Source organism: Chiloscyllium punctatum, chromosome 30, assembly GCF_047496795.1.
Source record: "Chiloscyllium punctatum isolate Juve2018m chromosome 30, sChiPun1.3, whole genome shotgun sequence".
NCBI classification, from domain to species: domain Eukaryota; kingdom Metazoa; phylum Chordata; class Chondrichthyes; order Orectolobiformes; family Hemiscylliidae; genus Chiloscyllium; species Chiloscyllium punctatum.
In genome coordinates, this window is record NC_092768.1 from 61,755,755 (window position 1) to 61,779,267 (window position 23,513).

The 23,513-nt window shown below is 55.2% G+C and overlaps 1 long non-coding RNA gene across 1 annotated transcript in view; it reads left to right on the forward strand.

Annotated features, from left to right (window-relative positions):
• The window catches only part of LOC140455529 (uncharacterized), an 83,729-nt gene extending 69,427 nt beyond the window's left edge, over positions 1-14,302 (forward strand). The window contains exon 4 of the long non-coding RNA XR_011952912.1: positions 13,417-14,302. This is a non-coding gene — a long non-coding RNA (uncharacterized lncRNA). The remainder of the gene's footprint in view (positions 1-13,416) is intronic.
• Positions 14,303-23,513: the final 9,211 nt, after the last annotated feature.

The following is a 23,513-nucleotide window of genomic DNA, read 5'->3' on the forward strand; positions in this document are numbered from 1 at the left end:
CCCCCCTCTCTCTGTCCCCCTCTCTCTGTCCCCCTCTCTCTGTCGCCCTCCCTCTGCCCCCTCTCTCTGTCCCCCTCTCTCTGACCCCCTCTGTCTGACCCACTCTCTGTCCCCCACCCGCCTATCCCTGTCCCCTCTCTCTCTGTCCACCTCTCTCTGACCCCCTCTCTCTGACCCCCTCTCTCTGACCCCCTCTCTCTGACCCCCTCTATCTGACCCACTCTCTGTCCCACTCTCTCTGTCGCCCTCTCTCTCTGACCCTCCCTCTCCCACCCGCCTCTCTCTCACCCCCGCTCTCTTCTCCCCCCGTCTGTCGCCTTCTCTGTGTCCCACTCTCTCTGCCCCCTCTCTCTCCCACCCGCCTCCCTCAATCACGCCTCTTTGACCCCCTCTCTCTCCCCCTCTATCTCTGTCCCGCTCTCCATCCCACCCGCCTCTCTCCGACCCCCTCTCTCTCACACACGCCTCTCTCTGACCCCCTCTCTCTCACACACGCCTCTCTCTCTGTCCCCCTCTCTCTGTCCCCCCCCCTCCATGTCCTGCGCTCTATCCCACCCGCCTCTCTCTGTCCGCCTCTCTCTGTCCCCCTCTCTCTCTGTCCCTCTCTCTCTGTCCCTCTCTCTCTGTCCCTCTCTCTCTGTCCCTCTCTCTCTGTCCCTCTCTCTCTGTCCCTCTCTCTCTGTCCCCCTCGCTCTGTCGCCCTCCCTCTGCCCCCTCTCTCTGTCCCCCTCTCTCTCTGTCCCCCTCCCTCTATCCCCCCTCTCTGTCCCCCTCTCTCTCTGTCCCCCTCCCTCTATCCCCTCTCTCTGTCCCCCTCTCTCTGTCCCCCTCTCTCTGTCCCCCTCTCTCTGTCCCCCTCTCTCTGTCCCCCTCTCTCTGTCCCCCTCTCTCTGTCCCCCTCTCTCTGTCCCCCTCTCTCTGTCCCCCTCTCTCTGTCCCCCTCTCTCTGTCCCCCTCTCTCTGTCCCCCTCTCTCTGTCCCCCTCTCTCTGTCCCCCACTCTCTGTCCCCCTCTCTCTATCCCCCCTCTCTGTCCCCCTCTCACTCTGTCCCCCTCCCTCTATCCCCCCTCTCTCTCTGTCCCCCTCTCTCTCTGTCCCCCTCCCTCTATCCCCCCTCTCTGTCCCCCTCTCTCTCTGTCCCCCTCCCTCTATCCCCCCTCTCTGTCCCCTCTCTCTCTGTCCCCCTCTCTCTCTGTCCCCCTCTCTCTCTGTCCCCCTCTCTCTCTGTCCCCCTCTCTCTCTGTCCCCCTCCCTCTATCCCCCCTCTCTGTCCCCCTCTCTCTCTGTCCCCCTCTCTCTCTGCCCCCCTCCCTCTATCCCCCCTCTCTGTCCCCCTCTCTCTCTGTCCCCCTCCCTCTATCCCCCTCTCTGTCCCCCTCTCTCTGTCCCCCTCCCTCTATCCCCCCTCTCTGTCGCCCTCTCTCTGTCCTCCTCACTCTGTCGCCCTCTCTCTGACCCCCTCAACCTCTGACTTTTTCTCTCCCCCTCTCTCTATCCCCCTCTATCTATCCCCCTCTCTCTATCCCCCTCTCTCTATCCCCCTCTCTCTGTCGCCCTTCTCTCTTTCCCCCCCTTTGTCCCCTCTCTCCCTGTCCCCCTCTCGCTCTGTCTCACGCACTCTCCCACCCGCCTCTCTCTGACCCCCTCTCTCTGTCCCCGTCTATCTCGCCCTCTCTCTAACCCCCTCTCTCTGACCCCCTCTGTCTGACCCACTCTCTGTCCCCCAACCGCGTCTCTCTGTCCCTCTCTCTCTGTCCCTCTCTCTCTGTCCACCCCTCTCTGTCCCCCTCTCTCTTTCCCCCTCGCTCTCTGTTCTCCCTCTCTCTGTCCCCCTCTCTCTGTCGCCCTCCCTCTGCCCCTCTCTCTCTGTCGCCCTCTCTCTGTCCCCCTCTCTCTGTCGCCCTCCCTCTGCCCCTCTCTCTCTGTCGCCCTCTCTCTGTCCCCCTCTCTCTGTCCCCCTCTCTCTGTCCCCCTCTCTCTGTCCCCCTCTCTCTGTCCCCCTCTCTCTGTCCCCCTCTCTCTGTCCCCCTCTCTCTGTCCCCCTCTCTCTGTCCCCCTCTCTCTGTCCCCCTCTCTCTGTCCCCCTCTCTCTGTCCCCCTCTCTCTGTCCCCCTCCCTCTGCCCCCTCTCTCTGTCGCCCTCTCTCTGTCCCCCTCTCTCTGTCCCCCTCTCTCTGTCCCCCTCTCTCTGTCCCCCTCTCTCTGTCCCCCTCTCTCTGCTTCCCTCCCTCTGCCCCTCTCTCTCTGTCCCCCCTCTCTCTGTCCCGCCCTCTCTGTCCCGCCCTCTCTGTCCCGCCCTCTCTGTCCCGCCCTCTCTGTCCCGCCCTCTCTGTCCCCCTCTCTCTTCCCCCTCTCTCTTTCCCCCTCTCTCTCTGTTCCCCCTCTCTCTGTCCCCCTCTCTCTGTCGCCCTCCCTCTGCCCCCTCTCTCTGTTCCCCTCTCTCTGACCCCCTCTGTCTGACCCACTCTCTGTCCCCCACCCGCCTCTCTCTGTGCCCCTCTCTCTGTCCCCCTCTCTCTGTCCCCCTCTCGCTGTCCCCCTCCCTCTATCCCCCCTCTCTGTCGCCCTCTCTCTGTCCTCCTCACTCTGTCGCCCTCTATCTCCCCCTCTCTCTGACCCCCTCAACCTCTGACTTTTTCTCTCCCCCTCTCTCTATCCCCCTCTCTCTATCCCCCTCTATCTATCCCCCTCTATCTATCCCCCTCTCTCTATCCCCCTCTCTCTATCCCCCTCTCTCTGTCGCCCTTCTCTCTTTCCCCCCCTTTGTCCCCTCTCTCCCTGTCCCCCTCTCGCTCTGTCTCACGCACTCTCCCACCCGCCTCTCTCTGACCCCCTCTCTCTGTCCCCGTCTATCTCGCCCTCTCTCTAACCCCCTCTCTCTGACCCCCTCTGTCTGACCCACTCTCTGTCCCCCAACCGCGTCTCTCTGTCCCTCTCTCTCTGTCCCTCTCTCTCTGTCCACCCCTCTCTGTCCCCCTCTCTCTTTCCCCCTCGCTCTCTGTTCTCCCTCTCTCTGTCCCCCTCTCTCTGTCCCCCTCTCTCTGTCGCCCTCCCTCTGCCCCTCTCTCTCTGTCCCCCTCTCTCTGTCGCCCTCCCTCTGCCCCTCTCTCTCTGTCGCCCTCTCTCTGTCCCCCTCTCTCTGTCCCCCTCTCTCTGTCCCCCTCTCTCTGTCCCCCTCTCTCTGTCCCCCTCTCTCTGTCCCCCTCTCTCTGTCCCCCTCTCTCTGTCCCCCTCTCTCTGTCCCCCTCTCTCTGTCCCCCTCTCTCTGTCCCCCTCTCTCTGTCCCCCTCTCTCTGTCCCCCTCTCTCTGTCCCCCTCTCTCTGTCCCCCTCTCTCTGTCCCCCTCTCTCTGTCCCCCTCTCTCTGTCCCCCTCCCTCTGCCCCCTCTCTCTGTCGCCCTCTCTCTGTCGCCCTCTCTCTGTCCCCCTCTCTCTGTCCCCCTCTCTCTGTCCCCCTCTCTCTGTCCCCCTCTCTCTGTCCCCCTCTCTCTGTCCCCCTCTCTCTGTCCCCCTCTCTCTGCTTCCCTCCCTCTCTGTCCCCCCTCTCTCTGTCCCGCCCTCTCTGTCCCGCCCTCTCTGTCCCGCCCTCTCTGTCCCGCCCTCTCTGTCCCGCCCTCTCTGTCCCGCCCTCTCTGTCCCGCCCTCTCTGTCCCGCCCTCTCTGTCCCCCTCTCTCTGTCCCCCTCTCTCTGTCCCCCTCTCTCTTTCCCCCTCTCTCTTTCCCCCTCTCTCTCTGTTCCCCCTCTCTCTGTCCCCCTCTCTCTGTCGCCCTCCCTCTGCCCCCTCTCTCTGTTCCCCTCTCTCTGACCCCCTCTGTCTGACCCACTCTCTGTCCCCCACCCGCCTCTTTCTGTGCCCCTCTCTCTGTCCCCCTCTCTCTGTCCCCCTCTCTCTGTCCCCCTCTCTCTGTCCCCCTCTCTCTGTCCCCCTCTCTCTGTCCCCCTCTCTCTGTCCCCCTCTCTCTGTCCCCCTCTCTCTGTCCCCCTCTCTCTGTCCCCCTCTCTCTGTCCCCCTCTCTCTGTCCCCCTCTCTCTGTCCCCCTCTCTCTGTCCCCCTCTCTCTGTCCCCCTCTCTCTGTCCCCCTCTCTCTGTCCCCCTCTCTCTGTCCCCCTCTCTCTGTCCCCCTCTCTCTGTCACCCTCTCTCTGTCACCCTCTCTCTGTCACCCTCTCTCTGTCACCCTCTCTCTGTCACCCTCTCTCTGTCACCCTCCCTCTGCCCCCTCTCTCTGTTCCCCTCTCTCTCTGTCCCCCTCCCTCTATCCCCCCGTCTGCACCCCACCCGCCTCTCTCTGTCCCCCTCTCTCTGTCCCTCTCTCTCTGGTCCCCTCTCTCTCGCCACCTCTATCTGCCCCACTCTCTGTCCTCTCTCTCTGTCACCCTCTCTCTGCCCTCCTCTCTCTGCCTCCCTCTGTCCTGCCTCTATCTATCCACCCTCTCTGCCCCCTGTCTCTGACATCCCTTCCTCTCTCTGTCCTCCTCTCTCTATCACCCCTCTCTCTGTCCCCCACTCTCTATTCCCCTCTCTCTCTGCCCCCTTTCTCTGTCCCCTCTCTCTGTCCCCCCTCTCTCTATCCCCCTCTCTCTGTCCCCCGTCCCCCACTCTCTGTCCTCCCTCTCTCTCTGTCACCCCCTTTCTCTGTCTCCCCCCTCTCTCTGTCCCCCCTCTCTCTGCCCACCCTCTCGCTGTCCCTCTCTCTCTGTCCCCCTCTCTCTGTCCCACCCTCAATGTCCCCCCTCTCTCTTCCCCCCCAACCCTCTCTGTCCCCCTCTCTCTCTATCCCCTCTCTCTCTGTCCCCTCTCTCTTCGCCCTCTCTCTCTATCCCCACTCTCTGTCCCCCACTCTCTGTCCCCCCCTCTCTGTCCCCCCCTCTCTGTCCCCCCCTCTCTGTCCCCCCCTCTCTGTCCCCCCCTCTCTGTCCCCCCCTCTCTGTCCCCCCCTCTCTGTCCCCCCCTCTCTGTCCCCCCCTCTCTGTCCCCCCCTCTCTGTCCCCCCCTCTCTGTCCCCCCCTCTCTGTCCCCCCCTCTCTGTCCCCCCCTCTCTGTCCCCCCCTCTCTGTCCCCCCCTCTCTCACCCCCACTCTGTCCGCCTCTCTCTGCCCCTCTCTCTCTCCCTCTCTTTCTGTCCCCCTCTCTCTCTGTCCCCCACCCTCTCTGTCCCCCACGTTCTCTGGCCCCTCTCTCTCTGTCCCCCCCTCCACGTTCTCTGACCCCCTCTCTCACCCCCTCTCTGTACCCCTTTCTCTGACCCCCATTCTCTTTCCCCTTTCTCTGTCGCCCTCTATTCCCCCCTCTCTCTGACCCCCTCTACCTCCGCCTTTTCCGTTCCCCTCTCTCTGACCCCCTCTATCTCCCCTTCTCTCTGCGCCGCTCTCTCTGCCCCCCTTTCTCTGTGCCCCTCTCTCTGTCCCCCCTCTCTCTGTCCCCCCTCTCTCTGTCCCCCTCTCTCTGTCCCCCTCTATCTCCCCCACTCTCTGTGCCCCTCTCACTGTGCCCATCTCTCTGTCCCCCTCTCTCTGACCCCCTCTACCTCCCACTTTTTCTGTACCCCCTCTCTGACCCCCTCTATCTCCCCCACTCCCTGTGCCCCTCTCTCTCTTCCCCCTCTCTCTCTTCCCCCATCTCTCTGCCCCTCTACCTCTGTCTCCTCTCTCTCTGTCCCTCTCTACCTCCCCCACTCTCGGTGCTTCTCTCTCTGTCCCCCCTCTCTGATCCTCTCTACCTCCCACACTCTCTGTGCCTCTCACTCTGTCCCCCTCTCTCTGACCCCCTCTACTTCCCCCTCTCTCTGTCCCCCCCCTCTCTCTGTCCCCCCCCTCTCTCTGTCCCCCCCCTCTCTCTGTCCCCCCCCTCTCTCTGTCCCCCCCTCTCTCTGTCCCCCCCTCTCTCTGTCCCCCCCTCTCTCTGTCCCCCCCTCTCTCTGTCCCCCCCTCTCTCTGTCCCCCCCTCTCTCTGTCCCCCCCTCTCTCTGTCCCCCCCTCTCTCTGTCCCCCCTCTCTCTGTCCCCCTCTCTCTCTGTCCCCCTCTCTCTGTCCCCCTCTCTCTCTGCTCCCCTCCCTCCCACCTGCCTCTCTCTTTCTCTCTCTCGCTGTTCCCCCCTCCATGACCTCCTCTCTCCCCACCTCTCTCTGTCCCCCTCTCTCTCTTACCCTCTCACTCTGTCCCATCTCCCTGCCCCCCTTTCTCTCTGTCCCCTCTCTCTCTGTCCCCCTCTCTCTCTGTCCCCCTCTCTCTCTGTCCCCCTCTCTCTCTGACCACCTCTATCTCCCCCACTCTCTGTCCTCTCTTTATGTCACCCTCTCTCTGCCCTCCTCTCTCTGTCCCCCCTCTCTGTCCCGCCTCTATCTGTCCCCTCTCTCTCTGTCCCCCTCTCTCTCATCCCCTTTATCTCCCCCACTCGCGGTCCCCTCTCTCTGTCTGCCTCTCTCTCTCACCCTCTCTCTCTGCCTCCCTCTCTCTGTCTCCCTCTCTCTGTCACCCTCTCTCTGCCCCTTCTCTGTCCCCCCTCCCTCTGTCCCCCCTCCCTCTGTCCCCCTCCCTCTGTCCCCCTCCCTCTGTCCCCCTCCCTCTGTCCCCCTCCCTCTGTCCCCCTCCCTCTGTCCCCCTCCCTCTGTCCCCCTCCCTCTGTCCCCCTCCCTCTGTCCCCCTCTCTCTGTCCCCCTCTCTCTGTCCCCCTCTCTCTGTCCCCCTCTCTCTGTCCCCCTCTCTCTGTCCCCCTCTCTCTGTCCCCCTCTCTCTGTCTCCCCCTCTCTCTATCTCCCCCTCTCTCTCCCCCCCCTCTCTGACCCCCCTTTCTCTGTCCCTCTAACTCTGTCACCCTCTCTCTACGCCCTCTCTGTCCCCCCTCCCTCTGTCCCCCCTCCCTCTGTCCCCCCCTCCCTCTGTCCCCCCCTCTCTCTGTCCCCCTCTCTCTCTGTCCCCCTCTCTCTCTGTCCCCCTCTCTCTCTGTCACGCTCTCTCTCTCTGTCACGCTCTCTCTCTGTCACGCTCTCTCTGTCCCCCTGTCTCTGATTCCCCTCTCTCTGTCCCCCTCTCTTTCCCATCCGCCTCTCTCTGTAACCCGCTCTCTGTCCCCCTCTGTCTGTCTCCATCTGTCTGTCCCCTTCTCTCTGTCCCCCACTCTCTCCCACCCGCCTCTCTCTCACCCCCGCTCTCTGCCCCCCTCTGTCTGTCACCCTCTCTCTGCACCCCCCATCCCCCATCCGCTTCCCTCTATCCCCGCTATATGGCCCCCTCTCTCTCTGCCCCCCCCCTCTCTGTCCCACGCTCTCTCCCACCTGCCTCTCTCTGACCCCCTCTCTCTCTCCCACCTGCCTGTCTCTCTGTCCCCTTCTTTCTGAACCCCCCTCTCTCTGCCCCCTCACTCTCTCCCCCTCACTCTCTTCCCCCCTCTCTGCCCCCCCTCTGTCACCCTCACTTTCTGTCCCCCCCTCTCTCTGTCCCCCACTCTCTGTTCCCCACTCTCTCTGTCCCCTACTATTTCCATCGCCCCTCTCTCTGACCCCCTCTCTCACCCCACTCTGTGCCCTTCTCTTTCTGTCCCCCACTCACTGACCCCCACTACCTGCCCCTCTTTCTCTCCCCCTCTCCCTCACACCCGCCTCTCTCTTTCTCCCTCTCTCTGTTCCTCCATCTCTCTGCCCCTCTCTCTGCCCCCTCTCTCTCTCTGCTCCCCTCTCTCTGTCCCCTTCTCTCTCTGTCCCCTTCTCTCTCTGTCCCCTTCTCTCTCTGTCCCCTTCTCTCTCTGTCCCCTTCTCTCTCTGTCCCCTTCTCTCTCTGACCCACTCTCTCTCTGACCCCCTCTCTCTGTCCCCCTCTCTCTGACACTCTCTCTCTGTCCGCTCTCTGTCCCCTTCTATCTCCCCCACTCTCTGTGCCCCTCTCTCTGTCGCCCTCTCCCTGTCCCCCCTCCCTCCCACAGACCTCTATCTCTTCCCCTCTCTCTGTTCCCCTCTCTCTCTGCCCCACTCTCTCTGTCCCCTCTCTCTCTGACCCTCTCTATATTTCCCACACTCTCTGTCCAACTCTCTCTGTCCCCCCTCTCTCTGCCCCCCTCTGTCTGCCCCCCTCTCTCTGCCCCCTTCTCTCTCTGTCCCCCTCTCTCTGTCATCCTCTCTTGTCGCCATCTCTCTGCTCCCCTCTCTCTGCCCACTTCTCTCTCTATCCCCTTCTCTCTCTCTCCCAACCCCCTCTCTCTGTCCCCCACTCTCTGTCCCCTCTCTCTGCTCCACTCTCTCTGCTCCACTCTCTCTGTCCCCCCCTCTCTGACCCCTCTCTCTGTCCCCTCCCTCTCTGTCCCTCTCTCTCTGACCCCTCTCTCTCTGTCCCCCCTCTCTCTGTCCACCCTCTCTCTCACTGTCCCTCCCCTTTGTCGCCTTCTATCTGACTCCTCTCTCTCTGTCCCCCCCTCTCTGTCCCCCCCTCTCTGTCCCCCTCTCTCTCTGTCCCCCTCTCTCTCTGTCTCCCTCTCTCTCTATTTCCCTCTCTCTCTGCCCCCCTCTCTCTCTGTCCCCGTCTCTCTGTCCCCCCATCCCTCTCTCTCTCTGTCTCCTTTCTCTCTCTGTCCCCTCTCTCTCTGTCCCCTCTCTCTCTGTCCACTTCTCTCTCTGTCTCCCTCTCTCGGTCCCCCCCTCTCTCTCACCCCTCTCTGTACCCCACTCTGTCCGCCCCCTCTGCCCCCCTCTCTGTCCCCCCCTCTCTGTCCCCCGCTCTCTGTCCCCCGCTCTCTTTCCCCCTCTCTCTCTGCCCCCCTCTCTCTGCCTCTCTCTCTCTGTCCCCCACTCCCTTTGTTCCTTTCTCTCTGTCCCTCCTCTCTCTGTATCCCACTCTCTCTGCCCCCTCTCTCTCTGCCCCCCTCTCTCTCTGCCCCCCTCTCTCTCTGCCCCCCTCTCTCTCTGCCCCCTCTCTCTCTGCCCCCCTCTCTCTCTGTCCCCCTCTCTCTCTGTCCCCCCCTCTCTCTGTCCCCTCTCTCTGTCCCCTTCTCTCTTTCTCTCTCTCTGTCTGCCCCCCTCTCTCTCTGCCCCCCTCTCTCTCTGCCCCCTCTCTCTGTCCCCTTCTCTCTGTCTCTCTCTCTCTGCCCCCTCTCTCTCTGCCGCCCTCTCTCTCTGCCGCCCTCTCTCTCTGCCCCCCTCTCTCTCTCCCCCCTCTCTCTCTCCCCCCTCTCTCTCTCCCCCCTCTCTCTCTCCCCCCCTCTCTCTCTCCCCCCTCTCTCTCTCCCCCCTCTCTCTCTCCCCCCTCTCTCTCTCCCCCCTCTCTCTCTCCCCCCTCTCTCTCTGTCCCCCTCTCTCTCTGTCCCCCTCTCTCTCTGTCCCCCTCTCTCTCTGTCCCCCTCTCTCTCTGTCCCCCTCTCTCTCTGTCCCCCTCTCTCTCTGTCCCCCTCTCTCTCTGTCCCCCTCTCTCTCTGCCCCCTCTCTCTCGCTCTCTCTCTGCCCCCCTCTCTCTCTGCCCCCCTTTCTCTCTGCCCCCCTCTCTCTCTCCCCCCTCTCTCTGTCCCCCTCTCTCTCTGTCCCCCTCTCTCTCTGTCCCCCTCTCTCTCTGTCCCCCTCTCTCTCTGTCCCCCTCTCTCTCTGTCCCCCTCTCTCTCTGTCCCCCTCTCTCTCTGTCCCCCTCTCTCTCTTTCCCCTTCTCTCTCAGTCCCCATCTCTCTCTGTCCCCCTCTCTCTCTGTTCCCCTCTCTCTGTGTACCCCCTCTCTCTGTCCCCCTCTCTCTCTCTGCCCCCCTCTCACTCTCGCTCTCTCTCTGCCCCCCTCTCTCTCTGCCCCCTCTCTCTCTGCCCCCCTCTCTCTCTGCCCCCCTCTCTCTCTGCCCCCCTCTCTCTCTGTCCCCCACTCTCTCTGTTCCCCTCTCTCTCTGTTCCCCTCTCTCTCTGTTCCCCTCTCTCTCTGTTCCCCTCTCTCTTTGTCTCCCTCTCTCTGTCCCCCTCTCTCTCTGCCCCCCTCTCTCTCTGCCCCCCTCTCTCTCTGCCCCCCTCTCTCTCTGTCCCCGTCTCTCTGTCCCCCGTCCCTCTCTCTCTCTGTCCCCTTTCTCTCTCTGTCCCCTCTCTCTCTGTCCCCTCTCTCTCTGTCCACTTCTCTCTCTGTCTCCCTCTCTCTGTCCCCCCCTCTCTCTCACCCCTCTCTGTACCCCACTCTGTCCGCCCCCTCTGCCCCCCTCTCTGTCCCCCGCTCTCTTTCCCCCTCTCTCTCTGCCCCCCTCTCTCTGCCTCTCTCTCTCTGTCCCCCACTCCCTTTGTTCCTTTCTCTCTGTCCCTCCTCTCTCTGTATCCCACTCTCTCTGCCCCCTCTCTCTCTGCCCCCTCTCTCTCTGCCCCCCTCTCTCTCTGCCCTCTCTCTCTGTCCCCCTCTCTCTCTGTCCCCTCTCTCTGTCCCCTTCTCTCTTTCTCTCTCTCTGTCTGCCCCCCTCTCTCTCTGTCCCCTCTCTCTGTCCCCTTCTCTCTGTCTCTCTCTCTCTGCCCCCTCTCTCTCTGCCCCCTCTCTCTCTGCCCCCTCTCTCTCTGTCCCCCTCTCTCTCTTTCCCCCTCTCTCTCTGTCCCCTTCTCTCTCAGTCCCCCTCTATCTCTGTCCCCTCTCTCTCTGTTCCCCTCTCTCTCTGTCTCCCTCTCTGTCTGCCCCCCTCTCTCTCTGTCCCCTTCTCTCTGTCCCCTTCTCTCTGTCCCCTTCTCTCTGTCTCTCTCTCTCTGCCCCCTCTCTCTCTGCCCCCTCTCTCTCTGCCCCCTCTCTCTCTGCCCCCCTCTCTCTCCCCCCCCTCTCTCTCCCCCCTCTCTCTCTGTCCCCCTCTCTCTCTGTCCCCCCTCTCTCTCTGTCCCCTTCTCTCTCTGTTCCCCTCTCTCTCTGTCCCCCCCTCTCTCGCTCTCTCTCTGCCCCCCTCTCTCTCTGCCCCCCTCTCTCTGCCCCCCTCTCTCTCTCCCCCCTCTCTCTCTCCCCCCTCTCTCTCTGTCCCCCTCTCTCTCTTTCCCCCTCTCTCTCTGTCCCCTTCTCTCTCAGTCCCCCTCTATCTCTGTCCCCTCTCTCTCTGTTCCCCTCTCTCTCTGTCTCCCTCTCTCTGTGTACCCTCTCTCTCTGCCCCCCTCTCTCTCGCTCTCTCTTTGCCCCCTCTCTCTCTGTCCCCCTCTCTCTCTGTCCCCCTCTCTCTCTGTCCCCCTCTCTCTCTGTCCCCCTCTCTCTCTGTCCCCCTCTCTCTCTGTCCCCCTCTCTCTCTGTCCCCCTCTCTCTCTGTCCCCCTCTCTCTCTGTCCCCCTCTCTCTCTGTCCCCCTCTCTCTCTGTCCCCCTCTCTCTCTGTCCCCCCTCTCTCTCTGCCCCCCTCTCTCTCTGTTCCCCACTCTCTCTGTTCCCCTCTCTCTCTGTTCCCCTCTCTCCCTGTCCCCCTCTCTCTCTCTGTTCCCCTCTCTCTCTGTCTCCCTCTCTCTGTCCCCCTCTCTCTCTCTGCCCCACTCTCACTCTCGCTCTCTCTCTGCCCCCCTCTCTCTCTGCCCCCTCTCTCTCTGTCCCCCCTCTCTCTCTGTTCCCCTCTCTCTCTGTTCCCCTCTCTCTCTGTTCCCCTCTCTCTCTGTTCCCCTCTCTCTCTGTTCCCCTCTCTCTCTGTTCCCCTCTCTCTCTGTTCCCCTCTCTCTTTGTCTCCCTCTCTCTTTGTCTCCCTCTCTCTCTGTCTCCCTCTCTCTGTCTCCCTCGCACTCCCTATCCCCCTCATTCTCTGTCCCCCTCTCTATCTCTGACCCCTCTCTCATTATATCCTCCCTATTTCTCTCTCTCTCTCCCTACTTCACCTTATCTCTCCCTTTCCACTATCTCTCTGTCTTTCCCTGCTCCTTCGCTCTCTCTCCATCTTCTCTCACTCTCGATCCCCCTATCTTGGTCTCTCTCTCCCCACCACCCTCCGTTTCTCTCGAACTGAATCTCTCCACTTCTGTCCCGCCCTTACTCTCTCTCTCTCTGACACACTCTGTCTCCCTGGTCCTTCCCTCTCCCTCTGACCAAGAGACTGCAGGTTGGTGGTGAGTCTGCTTGTGGGGGTTGGGGGGGTGGGGGGGCTTGTGGATGTGAGATGATCGAGAGATGTGGGAAGTGTGAGGTGGGGAAAATGGGGTACAGCCAGAATTGTGAGAAGGAGATAGAGACGACAGGAGAGAGAGAGAGAGAGAGAGAGAGAGACAGACAGAGTGAGGGTGAGAGAGAAGAATGGAGGCAGGTGGAGAAATTCATGTTGGGGGTGTGAGAGAGAGAGGGGGAGAGTGAGGCAGAAAGAATAGCGGAGGCAGGTGGAGAAACCGGGGTTGGGGGGGATGTCTGAGAGGGGAACAGGGAGAGTGAAAGGGAGAGGTGGTGAGAAAGAGACAGTGTGCAGAAAGAGATGGAGAGAATTGAGGAGGAAAAGTGGGGGTGAGGAATTGGGGAGGCCAGGCTGCAGTGTGGGGACAGAGGGAATTAAACCCAGCTCCTGAGCTCAGGGCGCGGTGCCCTCCGCTTCCCTGAGGACCAGGACTTGGGGCTGAGTCTGTCTCTCTCCAGTTCAGCTTCTCCAACACAAAGACACACAACAACATCGGTCACTCTGCTGCTCGGCACGATTTAATCAACATTTTTATTGGTTACAAATGGAAGTGATGGATCCAGTCAGTGGGATGGTGCCTTTTCTCACTGGCCCCTGAGTTGTGAGAAACATTGAAATGTTTCCCTGTAACCCCCCTGTGGGATAAGGATGGACAAACCAGCACTACCCTCAGTCTGTTACCATAGCGACAGGCTGCTCCATCGCTGAAACACTGAACTGAAATGAGAAAATCCCGGATGGATTGATTAATGAGGGAATTTGATGGATGGATGGATTTGGGTGAAGGGATATTTCAGCACATTCTTCAGCTGCTGCCTGAACTTAGTCTGGGTCACGGCATAAATCGCGGTGTTTGTGCAGCAACTGAGGAGCTGCAGCATGAAGCCCAATTCCTGCACAAAGCGATGGAGATTCAGAGGGGTATCCACAATCCACCACATCCGGTTCCATATAGAATACAGCATTAACGTTGACCATAACAGGATGAAATTGGCCGAGATCACAAACAGTAAAATGATGGATTTTTTTCGGTTTCTCATTTCAGTGTCAGACTGAGCGTCCCCATTGGGGTGAGCGCGGAGTCTCCTGCGGGCTCTGCTGGTCACTAAAATGTGTCTGACAGTGAGAACATTGAGCAGCAGAATCAGGAGAAATGGACACACGGGGTTAGAATGTGGTGGAGGGACTCGATTGTGACCCAGACAATGGAGAATAGAACAGCGTCTGTTACATCACAAAACCAGGGGACGTTCATCAGCGAATACCGAGCCTCGAGCATAAAATACCAGGAAATGTTCTTTAAACAGCTCAGCACAGTCACTGCTCCCAGAACCACAGCCGCCGTTTTCTCACTGCAATATTTACTTTTCAGCTTCTGGCAACAAATGGCCACAAACCGATCAAAGGTGAAAGTGACGGTGAACCAGACAGAGCAGTCAGTGGCTGCATAAAGCAGGACGGCGTGGATATTACACACGGGGAAGGAGTCCCTCAGGAAATAAAACTGTCCCCGATAAACAATGGGAATGTGTCTCAGGATCAGGTCGAGGATAATGACCAGGAGATCCGCCGCTGCCATGGCCCCCAGGTAACGTCTGACACATGGAGACAATCCACAATCTTTATAAAGCAGGACGTAGATGGTCACTACGTTAACTGTGAGGAAGGAAAACAAACCCATTATCCATCAGCCTGGAGGCGAAGGGACCCGTTTGATCGGGGACCCAGTGAGATTTTCAAATGTGTCCCTGTATTCAGGGATTTATTAAAATAATTGGAGCTGGAATAACAAATGGGAAGGTCGGAATTAATCACAAAAATGTGACATAAACCACAAGAAACCCTCCCTCCCCAAACACACAGAGACACATCCATAAGGACAGATGGTTTCTAGAACATTCCCACACTCTCGATCACTCGAGAGCAGACACAGGTCACTCCTTCCCAGTTCCTAATGCGGAAGGTGGAAACGTTGCTGTCCTGAAGGATTCTCTCCCAGTTTCCTGAAGACAAACGGAGTTTGGGAATTCCTGTATTTTGGTCTAAATTGTGGTCGATCCTGTGTCGTGGAGAAATGTAAACGCAGGGAAAACGTATTCCCCCCTTTAACTGCCCGAGGGGCCTTCGGAACAGTGTCTCCTTCTCCCTGGAACGGGATCTGTTCCCTCGGGATCTTATCGTTTGTTCAATTCACTGACGTCCGGCCGTTCACAAACAATGTCAGGGACAGAACGTTCCGGGGAATGTCAGTTATAGAATGTCGGGGACAGAACGTTCCGGGGAATGTCAGTTATAGAATGTTGGGGACAGAACGTTCCGGGGAATGTCAGTTATAGAATGTCAGGGACAGAACGTTCCGGGGAATGTCAGTTATAGAATGTCAGGGACAGAACGTTCCGGGGAATGTCAGTTATAGAATGTCAGGGACAGAACGTTCCGGGGAATGTCAGTTATAGAATGTCAGGGACAGAACGTTCCGGGTAATGGCAGTTATAGAATGTCAGGGACTGAACGTTCCGGGGAATGTCAGTTATAGAATGTCGGGGACAGAAGGTTCCGGGGAACTCCTTGACCTGTCCATGACCTTTCCCCCCTCCCCACCCCCACCAACATGATGTACTGTACCTGGACACACTGTAACATTAATAGCGTGAGAGACGGAGGGTCCAATGATAGGAATGGGAACTAAAGGAATTGCCAGATCAGCTGAAATGTTTAGATCTGCCACATTCTCAATCCACCTCCCAGAACCAGCCCAGACACCATACACCCAGAGGAGATATCTGTTCACTGTGGAACACTGTACAGACCAGGCCAGTGTCCTGCTCAGTACAACCCAGCAATCTGTCCAGATTCATCCATTACACTGGTCAATACAACCCAGCAATCTGTCCAGATTCATCCATTACACTGGTCAATACAACCCAGCAATCTGGCCAGAGTGGAACACTGCACCGATCAGATCAGGGCATTGATCTATAAACCCGGACTAGATATCTGTCCAGGACGGGGAGCTATGTAGACCACAGCAGTGAATTGATCTATAAACCCGGACTAGATATCTGTCCAGGATGGGGAGCTGTGCAGACCACAGCAGTGAATTGATCTATAACCCCGGACTAGATATCTGTCCAGGACGGGGAGCTGTGCAGACCACAGCAGTGCATTGATCTATAAACCCAGACTAGATATCTGTCCAGGACGGGGAGCTGTGCAGACCACAGCAGTGCATTGATCTATAAACCCAGACTAGATATCTATCCAGGACGGGGAGCTGTGCAGACCACAGCAGGGCACTAATGTGTGAACCTGAAACAAATATCCATCCAGCATTGGGAGCTGCACAAACCATATCATTGCAGTATCTATAAACCTCAAACAGACAGTCTGACCAGCTCAGCGACCTGTGCAGTGATCACCCGTGAATTAATCTGTAACCCAGGAGCAGTTACCCTCCCAGCATGTAGGACTGTGTACTCCACCCCAGTGCATTGATCTGTAACCCAGGAGCAGTTACCCTCCCAGCATGTATGACTGTGTACCCCAGCCCAGTGCATTGATCTGTAAACCAGGAGCAGTTACCCTCCCAGCATGTAGGACTGTGTACCCCACCCCAGTGCATTGATCTGTAACCTAGGAGCAGTTACCCTCCCAGCATGTAGGACTGTGTACTCCACCCCAGTGCATTGATCTGTAACCCAGGAGCAGTTACCCTCCCAGCATGTATGACTGTGCACCCCACCCCAGTGCATTGATCTGTAAACCAGGAGCAGTTACCCTCCCAGCATCTAGGACTGTGTACCCCAGCCCAGTGCATTGATCTGTAAACCAGGAGCAGTTACCCTCCCAGCATGTAGGACTGTGTACCCCACCCCAGTGCATTGATCTGTAACCTAGGAGCAGTTACCCTCCCAGCATGTAGGACTGTGTACTCCACCCCAGTGCATTGATCTGTAACCCAGGAGCAGTTACCCTCCCAGCATGTATGACTGTGCACCCCACCCCAGTGCATTGATCTGTAAACCAGGAGCAGTTACCCTCCCAGCATGTAGGACTGTGTACCCCAGCCCAGTGCATTGATCTGTAAACCAGGAGCAGTTACCCTCCCAGCATGTAGGACTGTGTACCCCACCCCAGTGCATTGATCTGTAACCTAGGAGCAGTTACCCTCCCAGCATGTAGGACTGTGTACCCCACCCCAGTGCATTGATCTGTAAACCAGGAGCAGTTACCCTCCCAGCATGTAGGACTGTGTACCCCACCCCAGTGCATTGATCTGAACCTAGGAGCAGTTACCCTCCCAGCATGTAGGACTGTGTACCCCACCCCAGTACATTGATCTGTAACCCAGGAGCAGTTACCTTCCCAGCATGTAGGACTGTGTACCCCACCCCAGTGCATTGATCTGTAAACCAGGAGCAGTTACCCTCCCAGCATCTAGGACTGTGTACCCCACCCCAGTACATTGATCTGTAACCCAGGAGCAGTTACCCTCCCAGCATGTAGGACTGTGTACACCACCCCACTGCATTGAACTGTAACCCAGGAGCAGTTACCCTCCCAGCATGGAGGACTGTGTACACCACCCCAGTGCATTCCTCATTAACTCTGTATTAGATCCCTGCCCAGTGTGGGGAAAGTTGCAGACCAGGCTGGAAGTGTCAGGATGTGCAGCTCCCATCCATTTACAGCTCCATATCTCCATTGTTGCCCTGACAAGGGGGTGCTGTGGGTGTGAACCATCACTGCCAGAGAGAGATGGCAGGGGAATCAGTTTAATATCATCACATGGGAGGGGCTTGGTGTATAGACAGAGAAGGGGGAGACTGAGAGACAGTGTCATGGAAGGATGTGTTCCCAGGTTGCAGAATACTGAAATGGAGACACTTCGATAACATCCTGTAACATGAGCCTGTCTTCCCAGGAAAGATGGGAAAAAGGGATATTGGTGTGAGGTCAGATGATGGAGAGTTTTGGATGAGCATTTGTTCCACAGCTTTGTAAATGGTGTCCTTCATGGCTGGAGGTGCACCCCATCACCCAGATGCTCCTGGATATTCTGTGATCCCTGGCACTGGGGCCATCTTTAAAAGCCCATTGGGCACACGATTGAGCTTTCTCAGTTTGGAGCTGCCCTGCACAGTTTACCCCGAGCCTGGCAGATAAGGGGCAATTACACTATGGTTTGTCAACAGGGGCACGGAGGGCCTGGTGGATGTGCTAGTACAGAGGGGGACCATTCTCTTCCCAGAGGGGGCGACACCACCAGACCCACCGAGCATGGTCTGAGCTCACCACCCAGCTCAGTGCAGTATCTGCGGTCTGAAGAAATGTCCAGCAATACAGGACAAACATCAATAACCTTCCCCACTCTGTCAGGATAAGGGTCACTGTATTCTCTCTGCTCCCTCACACTCACTGTATATCTGTAATAGCACCGACCCCCGAACAAGGCTCATGGTCCAACACTGTCATTGCTGCATGAAGCACCATCCCTCTCTCTCTCTGTCTCTGTCTCTCTCTCTCTCTCCCCCTCTCTCTCCCCCACTCCCTCCACTTCACCCCCACACTAATAACACTACATGAATACAACACTGTGGACTGGCTCCCTCCAGACACCTCACCATGCCCCCCTCCCCACCTACACCAGCACTAACAGCAGGACCACCCACTCCCACCCTCACTCTCTCCCTCCCTTTCTCCCATTCCAGGAGAAACAGCCTGGAATAGGTCAGAAATGGCCAAGCCAGGTGGTGGGGTGCCCGATATCCGTTCCCTCACCCCCCCCCCCGCCATGTGGGGAGGACCCTGGTAGGAGCCGGAGACGACAGGGACGCCTCATGTGGAGATTCTGAAACATCCACGTCCCACCGACGGAGTAAGGAGCAATGTTCAGTGAAGGGCAATTCTCACTTTAAACCCACTGGCAGCTCCGTTTCCCCCCGGCACGACTTAGAAGCTGTGGCCCTGATGCCATCTCCCTTTTGTGTCGAGCTGATACAAATGGAATCCCCAGAGTCTCGGTGGGCAGGAGGGTGGGCTCACATCACATCGTCACCACCACCTCCCAGGAAGGGAGCACCGAGACTGCCTCCTACACCTCCCCCAATAAACAGCTCAGATACTGAAACTAATCTGTGATAGTTACTGCTCTCCCCACTTGTCCTGACATCTTCAACAATCTGTGCTCATATACACCCAGCGCTCTCTGCTCCTGCAGCCCCTTTATAATGGCACAGTCTGTTTTAAATTGTCTTTCATTGTCTTTCCTACCAAAGTGTATCACCTCAAACTGCTCTGCACTGATCCCCATCTGCCAGAAACTGAACACTGCAGCAACGTGTGATTGTCCTGTTAGAATTCCACACTCTCCTCCATAGACTTCAGATAACTTCCAGGTTCGGTGCCACCTACAAACATTGAGATTGTTATAGTGTCACAGTCCCCATGAAACAACTGAAATCCTGCCCCATACTTACGAGTCTGAGCAAGTGAAATACTGATATATTCATATGGACAGAGTCTAATAATGACATGCTGTCAATGGAGCAACAAAAGTCCTGACACACACCAGACGGAGCGAATGAAATATTGACAAACCACAGAACAAGAGAAATCGGATAGGTCCCACTTATCGATATTAATCAGGGTATAATGTGATGAAGTTGGAACAGAGAGGGAATACTATTCTAAACTGAGAGCTTACAAGCACCTGTGGTATGAGAGGATAGAAAACCCAGAAATAGTATATTGCTGTAGAGCTGGAGTCGGGTAATAAGAAGTTAAGAGATAGAGGGTCCCAGAGTTGTGAATAGTTCATGTAAAATGTTCACTTTCAGAGTGAAAAAAATAAATTGATGATTTTATTTAAACAGTAGAATTTGGCAGATCTGTCCCGCATATTTTAACAGTTTACGAGACGAACTGAGTATTTCTTTTTGTTTCATATAAATTACCAGATGAGCTTCACGCAGTGCCCTCACCATCCCCGTGTGTGTATCTGTGTGTCTCTGTGTGGGGCAGGTCTGCCAGTCTCTGTGGTGCTTAAAGTGATGCAATGCCACCCTCTGCTGGCCTCCCCACGCCACTGCACAGGCATTGGCAGAGGGTGAAAACCAACAGGGATTCATTCAGAGAGGAGGGGGCAGAGGGCAGCTGCTCATAGCACCATCCAAACTGATGTCTTATCCATGTACTGATCTAAATGTCCTTTAAACGTTGTAACTGTACCTGCTTTCACCACTTCCTCTGGAAGTTCATTCCACACACAAGCCATCTTCTGTCTAACATAATTACCTCTCATGAATTTCGTAAATCTTTTTTCCTCGCACCTTAAAAATCCCTCAGTTTTGAATCCTCAACCCTAGAGAAAAGACATCTATTTAACCCTCATTATTTTATAAACCTGTGCAAAGTTACCCTTTAATCTCATATTCTTCAGTGAAAAAAGTCCCAGTCGATCCAGTCTCTCCTTCGAGCTCACTCCCTCCTTTCCCACCAACATCCAGGTTATTCTCTTCTCAATCCTCTCCAGCTTAATAATATCAACGTCAGTAATATCAAAGTGAATAGTCAAGGTATTTTCTAAGGATACGCGGAGCCCAAAACTAGAGGACATAGGCTTAAGGTGAGAGTGGAAATATTAAAGTGACCTAAGGGGCAGCTTTTTCAGGCAGAGGGTGGTGTGCCTATGGAATGAGCGGGCAGGATGACCAGACTAGACACAATATTCCAGAAGAGGTCTCAGCCATATCCTGTACAACCACAACATGACATCCCAATTCCGATACTCAAAGGTCTGTCCTATGAAAATGTGTGTTAAACACCTTCTTAACCACACTATGTATATGAGATGCAAATTTTAAAGAATTAAATCTGACGGCCCGAGGTTTCTGTACTACAGCACTGCCAAAGGCTCTACTTTTAATGTATAGGTCCTGCTGTTGTTTGATTTACCAAACCCAATACCTCGCATTAATCCAAACTAAACTCCATCTGCCACCCCTCAGCCCAGTGTGTGATATTACTGTCACCTCCCCCTCCCCCTTCAGTTTTAAAATGCCCATCCCTCTCCAGGAGGCCTGCACACTCCGGCCTTGATTTTCACAAAGACCCTGAGCTTGGGTTGTCTTGTGTGGTTAGGGGGAGGAGGGACAGATTACAGACACAGTCAGTGGGGAGGAGAGGCTGGACAGTAATCAGCGGCCTGGTGTCGCTTCATGGTTTTAGGAAAAGGGGAGTCACACGTGAGAGTTGGGTAAGAGTGATCGGTGTTTTGGGGCCAGAAATTAAGCTCTTCCTTCGTCTCTGGTGTTCAGTAATAAATATCTATTTGAGACCCTTCATTGGGCAGAGTGTGTCTGCAGGATTTCTTTCCTTAATATTGCATACTACAGATAATAGCACTTAAAGATGGTCATAGTTAATTTCAATGGCATAGCATATACACTCAATATCCTACAGTTGAGACAAATATCTTGCATTTGTTTAACAATACAAAGTGTTGTTTGTAATTCAGTAATGGGAACCTGATTATAATAAATCCACATCAAGCTGAAAGTGGGCACTAAAATATGACCCAAAATCTGGGTATGGTAGTGCAGTGGGTAGTGTCCCTGTCTCTGAGCCAGAGCTCTGGATTTGATTCCAATTCCTGAACTTGTGTGGTAGTGTTCCTAGCTCTGGACTAGAAGTTCTGGATTCAAGTCGTGCCTGTTGCAGAGGTATGTCCCAGCATGTCAGGACAGTCTGATGAACAAACACACAGGAGAATACTGTTACAGCTTTATGGGTATTGTTGAGTGATGCTAGTGTCCCTACCTCCGGGCACAAAGGTCTAGGTGTAAAGCCCACAGAAGTGTCTCAGGATATGTCTGAACAAACTGATTAAAGTGGATTTAGATTGTGACTGGATGGAGAAGGAAGAGGTGTCAGTATGGCACTTCAGAATTTAGGCCCAGGATGACGGAAAGTACAGCTATTCGTGTTGATTGGGGTCGCATTTTGCAGCCGTAAAGGTTTATAAAATCAAAATGGCCATAGATAGGGTGAGTAGTCAGGGGTTTTACCCCAGGTTAAAACTAGAGGGCTTTGGTGGAAAGTGAGAGGGGAAAGATTTTGAGGAGGCCTAAAGGGCACCATTTCACACAGAGGGTGGTGTGCGTATGGAATGAGCTGCCAGAGGAAGTGGTAGAGGCTGGTACAACTACAGCATCTAGGTACTGAGAGACCTGGCGAGCTTTTCCAGCAATTCCTGTATTTCTTTAAAAAATGCATTCAGTTTAACACAGGTATTCTGAATAAATTAAACATTTTTATTTTTTTAATGACGCAGGGCCATGTAAACATATTTCAAATTGACCGAGACCATTTTCTGCTCAGGGTATTGCTCTGTGTATGACAGCAGCAATGATGCACCTACATGGAACAGGGAATGTGATAGAGACATAGTTTGGACAATGTACAAGGAGACCTCACATGGTCCAGTTTGGGAGAGGATGACATTACTGTGTGATTCAGCTCAGAGAGGGAGAAAATGTAATCTGCCTGAGAAGGAATGGTCTATTGCACTCTCTCTCCTTCATTGTTCCTCATCACAGCAATGTGTGCGAGCTAAAAAAAACCCTCTACAGTCATCGTTACCGTTCTTATTTTTATGGAATCCCTGCAGTGTGGAAACATGCCCTTCGACCCAGCAAGTCCATACCAACCTTCCGAACCCATTCCCCTATATTTACCTCTGACTATTGCACATAACCTAGAAATCCCTGAACACTACGGACAATTTAGCATGACCAATCCACCGAACCTACACAGTTTGTGGTAGGAAACTGGATCACCCATTAGAAGCTCACACAGACAAGGGGAGAATGTGCAAACTCCACACAGATAGTCACGCAAGGCTGGATTCGCCCCCAAGTCCCTGGTGCTGTGAGGCAGCAGTGCTCACCACTGTACTATCCTTTGGATGATCCCGAACCAGAATTCACTGGAATCTCCTCACTGCCTAAAGCAAAGGGAATTCAGCCAAATCTAAACTCTCCCAGGATGAAATCCCATTGCTAGCAGCTGTGTGAGTACAATATCTTCAGAAGCAGAATAACGTTTTGGACAATCTCACAATTTTTCCTTTGTCACGAGTTTCAATAATATCTGGACCAAGTTATTTCAAGTTAAAATTGCAGAGATTTTGTGTGTGTGTGTCAGCATTTTTAGAAAGGGAAATATTGATTATATAATTGCAATGCACAAACAGTTTGCTATTCATCTTTCCATCATAGTTTGAGTAACATTACTCTGGATCATAAACATGTTGTTTTAGCAGATTAAAGAAACTAGCCTGACTTGTTCCTAAAACTGACCCTGACCCAGTCTGAGACCGATATCATCGGCCATATCACCAACCTGGTCACATTTAACGTTTGTTTTGAGCAGTGGAGTAGTGGGACAGGAAAAGGAAACAGTGACCCAAAAAGCTGGGGAACTATAGACGGGTGAGCCTGATGTCAGTGGTGGGTAAGTTGTTGGAGGGGATTCTGAGGGACAGGATTTACATACATTTGGGAAGGCAAGGGCTGATCGGAGTAGACAACGAAGCTTTCTGCATGGGAAATCATGTCTCATTAATATGGTTGCGTTTTTTGAAGAGGTGACAAAGACGATTGATGAAGGCAATTTGGTAGACATTGTCTATATAGACTTTAGCAATGTGTTCATTTAAAGAACAAAGACCAAAGAAAATTTACAGCCCAGGAACAGGCCCTTTGCCCTCCAAGCCTGAGCCGATCCAAATGTACTGTCTAAATCTATCAGTCAATTCTTAAGCATCTGTATCCCTCTGCTCCCCACCTACTCATGCATCTGTCCAGATGCATCTTAAATGAATCGACCGTGCCTGCCCCTCCCACCTCTGCAGGCAATGTGTTCCAAATGCCCACCACCCTCTGTGTGACGTACTTACCGCGTGTATCCCCCTTAAACTTTCCTCCTCTCACTTTGAAAGCACGACCTCTCGTTATTGAATCCTTAACCCTGGGAAAAAGCCCGTCTCTATCCACCCTGGCTACACCCTTCACGATTTTGTAAACCTCAATCAGGTCCCCCCTCAATCTCCTTTTATCTAGTGAAAATAAACCGAACTTACTCAGCCTCTCTTCATAGCTAGTATTTCATTCTGATTGGTAGACAGATTAGTACGTTTCAGTCACATCAGATACAGAGGAAGCTAGTCACAATTGGCTTGAAGGAAGAGGGATATGTTTCAGCGTGGAGGCTTGTGAGCAGCAATGTGCTGCAAGAATCAGTACTGAGTTCACTGCATTTCATCATTTATGTAAAGGATTTAGATGTGAATATTGGGGCCATAGTTAGTAAATTTATAGATGACATCAGAAAGGTGGTGTAGTAGATTATCTCAGAGTACAACAAGACCACAATTAGATGGGACAAAGGGGCAAGTTCAATTTAGAT